Source organism: Lytechinus pictus, chromosome 16 (genome assembly GCF_037042905.1).
Source record: "Lytechinus pictus isolate F3 Inbred chromosome 16, Lp3.0, whole genome shotgun sequence".
Lineage (NCBI taxonomy): Eukaryota > Metazoa > Echinodermata > Echinoidea > Temnopleuroida > Toxopneustidae > Lytechinus > Lytechinus pictus.
In genome coordinates, this window is record NC_087260.1 from 1,803,489 (window position 1) to 1,809,488 (window position 6,000).

Genomic DNA, 6,000 nt, shown 5'->3' on the forward strand with positions numbered 1-6,000 from the left:
TTGTAGAGATATCCCTAGGAAATGCGAAAACTCCCTATTGATGATGACGACGGCGGCGCCGATGATGGTGTTTTTGATGATGATGATGCGATGGTGATGATGATGTTTTTGATGATAATGGTGATGCGATGGTGATGTTGATAGTGATGACGATGCGATGGTGATGATGATCATGATGATGAGGATTGATTTATTGATTTTATTCATTTTGGCAAGTCACCACATACAGTAGCATTAAAAACAACACGCTTACACAGGATGACCCAGGAAAGCTTATTTGCAGTGGGGTCCTCGACATGTATAGAATTACGATAATTAAAGATAAAATCATAGTATTTACAATTAGCAATGAATAAGATGAAGAGATGATATATGCAATAAGAATATAAAGAAGAAAAAGAAGATTGGAAAAAAGAAAAAGAAGGAGGAGAAGATGGAGAAAAAGAGGGAGAAGAATAACAGAAGAAGAAGGAGGATGAGAGGAAGAAATAGAACAAGGAGAAGAACAACAACAATAACAAGAAGAGGAGAATAGAAAGAAGAGAGAAAAGATGGAAAAGAAGAAAGGACATATCGATAAAAAACTTCAATTATATTATTATGCAAAATAAATACCTGGCAGAGAAGAGGAAAGAACGTGGCCAGTATTCAGGCTAGACCAACCGTATATGACATATCATTTGCATCTACTCTTTGACTCTCAAGTGAAAGATATTCTTTCAATTTCCTCTTCAAATGAGAAAAAAGTTTCCTATTCCCTTTAGGTCATTGGGAAGAGAATTCCAATGTTTTATAGCATTGTAATAAAAAGAGTTATCAATTTTACCTATTCTTTCTGGTAAGCGGAAGTTGAAATGGATGTTTCTTCTATATAGTTATGTAATTCGGTGACTAAATTAAAATTTGATCCAATATAATATATATCATAGAAGATGTATTGTCAAAATAATTTCCTTCATGACAAAGAGCAATCAAGAAGTCGAAGATTGGTGAATCAATAAAGCAGTTTCGTCCTGGACTCTGAACAAACCACATCATTTTCAATTTTTCGTCACCTCCGAAATTCAGGATGAAACGGCCGTTTCACCAATTTTCGACAAAGTGAATTGTGAAGTGAGTGAATTCAAATCAAATCACGAAACCGTCATCGCTGTTTCAGGCCATCTTTTGGGCACGTTTCACAAAACCTGTGACACATGACACCTTTTCAATAACAGTTTTAAGCTACTGAAGTCCTTCAAGATATCAGCGGTTGCTATTGGCGCTATTATGTCACTGCGATTCAAGACATTCGGGAATTATTTTGGGGTCTGCCTTTATTGCCATGAAGAGTGTGTTATTTTCATCTCGATCTCACCCATCAGAGGCCAAAAGCGACATTCATTATAAAAAAGAAGATTGCTCTGGAATGAAAGATACCCTTATCTACAATGACACCCCCCCCCCCCCTCGCCAACGAATCCGCCGGCAATCAGGTCAGATTGCTCGTGGCGCCTCTTTATACGAACCCATAAATCTGGTGTTTCATAACTCCGCATTTTTTCCCTTGCTCTTTTTCTCCCTCTCTCTTTCTGTGCTGTACTATTAAAGTACGTTTCGGTTACGAAACGCGTTATATACTCCATCCAGGGAAGTCCATCAGTCATGTGATACGAATGAGATTTTTAGATTTATTTATTCCCGTTCAAAAAATAAACAAAATATAATCGAAGTAATAGTACACATTCAAAATAATACAGACAATTCAATGGCATTTTATAACAAATGTTGAAGATAAATTAACTGAACGGATTTATTGAAACAATGAACAAAGACTGAAAAAGGTTTATCTCTGCATATTTCATTTAAGACTTGAAAAAAAAGATACATGTAGGCATATAATATGCCATTAATTCTCCACTTTTCCGCACCCTGCCCCCCTAGCTCTCGAGTGTGCTCTCTCTCCCTCTCTTCCTCCCTCTCTTTATCACTCTCTCTCACTCGCTCCAATCAGCTCTGGACTGTCGCTCATCGCGGTACACGTGAATATGATTCACATGCTTCTCAAATAATCTTTATGAACGTGAACAGGATAAAAAGGATACATAGAAAAAATACTACAGAATGAGACTTAAATGAAAAGACATAATGTTTGTTGCATCCACTATGCCTATTAACATATGGTATAATGTTTAGACTATCAAATCCATGGCTTAATATACATTTGGTCTAAAATCACTTAGGTATAATTACCGTTTGGTCTAAATGTTATTCAATATCTAGATTGTATAATTTCCGCTTACATAGGGAGGGAGTTTTCGGCAAAGAGTTATGTCATGAAAGGCATTGACAATAGATTCGCTATATACGTTAAAAAAGGCGTCTGCGTATGTTGCAAAAACTCTCTTTACTGTCTACATTGGATCGCCATCCAATGTTGCCATTGTATTGCATTCACTTGGTTAGACTGCAGCGGCGTAACAGGGGTCGGTGGCCAGGGGGGGGGGGGGGGGGGGAGGGGGGGGGGGCAAAAGCCAAAAATTTCCCGGTCATATCATGGTATGAACAGGCGTAATGGTCACTGTAATGAGGCGACTATTTTGAGAAGGCCAGATATTGCGTATCGGGCAGAATTTATCTTTAAAAAAAGTTGCGAGCGAGCGAGCAAAAATTTTGACCTTTTAATTTGATACAAAAATCCAATTTTGTGATAGATTTTGACATGATATCCAGAGAATAATATATATCACTCATCTCTTGAGATTCCTTTTTTGTGGTCTGTACGCCAGTGTGAACAGGATTCTTTAATTGCGGCAGTAGCGTGAAGAGTAAAAAAAAAAACGAGGGGCGCAGTATAGCACATGTGCTGCTTTATATAAGTCCCGAGCGAGCGAAGCGAGCGAGAAAAACCACCTTTTCATGAGAATCTAACTTTGAGCTATTTTTTGACATTATATATATATTCAGTAAATAAAATCATATCCTACACTTTTCCTTTACTTTTCTTTCCTCCTTTTTTTGTTCTTGTTTGTGAAACTCTTTGGGGCCATGGCACAACCCTTCCATACGCAGTGCTGTGCGGTTGGGGTCCGGGGCGGAGCCCCCGGAAATTCTTGATATCAAAGCCATTTAAACCTCGCAGATTGTCGCTATTTTAATCAAATCGCGGGCAATAAACATAATATAGCTTTTACACAACACATTTATTCAACCCAGTTGCGTAATAATCAAATATTTTGAGGGGGCAAAACATAGCAATGTGGGAAAAATTTGTAAAAAGTCGCCAGCGTGCAAAGCGAGCTTGAAAAAAAAAATTGCCTAATGAAATTTAATTCTAATTATGTAATAGATTTTCCCATTATATTCAGCAAATAGCACATTTCATTGTTTCCATTCATTTAATTATACGTTGTCTCCAATAATTTTTTTTAATTTCCTCTTGGGTGTGGAACCAAGCCCCCCCCCCCTCACGCCTGTATGTCAGTAATTGAACATGATTGAACGGGGCCATTATAGAGCCATTTGAAGGTTATAAATGAAGAGCCCCTACTTATTTGCATAAAATTTAGCAAGCTTATAGCACAATGTTGTATGCAGTCCATCTTTCTTCCCGCTCTTTAATTTCAATCATCGGTAGCCCGGTTGTGTTATTAATATTTTTCTTGTCCCTTTTCTTTGTTTTCCAATTTAGCTTTTGACTAATTCCATGCTACCTTCGTTTCCCGCTATTGTTTGCCAATTTGTTATCTTTTAATTTATTTTCCACCGTGTTATTGCATTACATAGGCCTATTTCGGAATGATTTGTTTTTTCTCAAATGTTCTTCTTTCGTACATTTTCCCGCTTCCCTTCCTTTTCCATTAAAAAATATGTTTTTTCTTCGTTTTCTTTTCGCTTTTCCCTTTCCCTTTCCATTTCCTCCTTTCCTTTTCCCCTTTTCTTCCCCTTTCCCTTTCTTTCTCCGTCCTTTTTTCTTTTTCCCGTTTTTCTTTTCTTTTTCCCGGTGAAATCCGCCAGGGGGGGGGGGGCAGCTTGCCCCCCTGACCCCCCGCCTGTTACGCCACTGTTAGACTGCGTGGACACGGCCCATTTATCATGTTTATCAGGAATATTGCATGCTTAGATCACATTGCACGAGTCGTGGAAGAAAGCAATGTGGTTATTACACGCGGTGGTTGGTCATAAATGTTGTGTTGGAAGAGAGAAAAATAAAGAAAACAGAATGGTGAAAATTTGAAAGAAATCGGACAAACGATAAGAAAGTTATGGCTGCTTTAAAATTGAGATCCCCAAGACTATGTAGATTTCAAATTGGCAACTGGGTAAGTAAATTATGACAAGGGGCAAGGACCATGCTAAGATCACATGTACTTAAAGGGATGGTCAAAGCTGGAAATATTTATATCTAAATAATAGAGCAAAATGCTAAAAAGTCATCAAAATCGGACAACAAATAACGAAGTGATTGAATTTTAAATTTCATCAATATTTTGTGAAAACAGTTATATGCACATCGTCATGAATATTCATTAGGTGGGCTGATTTGATTTGATTGTTTTCTTCTGCATCCATGGAACATTCGTATAATACATTTTCCATAACATAATAAACATAATATGTTAGCATTTTTGGCACGAATCATAAATAAAGTGTACTAAAAGAATTAAAAATAATTCCCGACAAAAATGATTAACTACCAAATTATTATATGATATTCACAATTAGCAGGAGAAGGATTGTCATCATAAGCAGATTGCTTGAAGAAAAATGACAATCCCAAACTAAAACTAATTAAATTAATTAATACGTTTATAAAGCAGAATGGGCAGATATTTTTAAATATGAATCATCAATTCATGCAATATTTTTAGTATGAAGATGATAAAGGTGAGGGTGACGGTGGGCTGATGATGTGACATCCCCACTTCCTTTTTTCTTATGTTATTACATGAAATCATAGATGTTTCATTTTTTTCATACATAATAATTAATTTATATACTTGAAACAGAAAATAAAACCCTCCCCCTCCCTGCGGTCCAAGCTTACAATTGTCCACTTGTTGCCCCTTTTCTGTTACAGGTTGTACATCTAACTTAAAGAAAAACCAAATATTAACATCTTTTTATTTAAACGTGTTAAGGCGTACCCAAGTCATGGAGCGGATTCTTTATTTATTATTATTTTTAAATCTCTCCATTCACTATTGATAATATGCATTCCCTGGTGATCATTTAGATAATGATCGTTTTTGGGATGCATTTCCTGACCACATAGCGTCGAGGGAAATAGTAATTTTCTGACCACATAGGGTCGAGGGAAATAGTAATTTGCATCCCAAATTTCTTTCCTCTCTGCTATACGAGTATTGATCGATGAAGAAGCTTTGGTTGGATGTGAAAGGCTTACATTAAACGGAAACCACATCCCCACATTCGGAATAATCATGCAACCGCGGCAACGTGTGCTGATTGCAAGAGTAAATCGAGTATACGAAATACATGTCTTTAATTTTTTTCTTCAAAACCTCCTAATTGGTATCATCGCTGGAACATGAAGAATATTATCTTCGTTTATATACCGCAATCCCACTGTCGTGCGATCAAGATTTGCTTTTCGTAGCTGATCGCGGAAAAAAAAATTAAACCGTCCTAATAACTTTTTCCTACAATCAATACGATTGCCACGACTGATCTGATATATACAATCGCTAGGATTACTCCATGATTACTATAAGACCAAGGTTTCAACCGTGACACAAATCTTGACTGTGGGTACCGCTGTGGGTAGGTCTTAGAAAAGAGCGAGTCCGTTTGGCGTTTGGAGACCCCCCCCCTCCAATAATGCGTTGCGTCTGGACTATGGCGGCAGTTTAGAGAAATTTGGGAACAATATTTCATTCAATGTTTCAAACTAAATTCAGACAATATTTCATACAATGTTTGAAGATAATTAATGAATTGGACTATATGATGTTACTATATGATGTTAATCTGTTGACACAACTCCCCTCTTGCCCCACA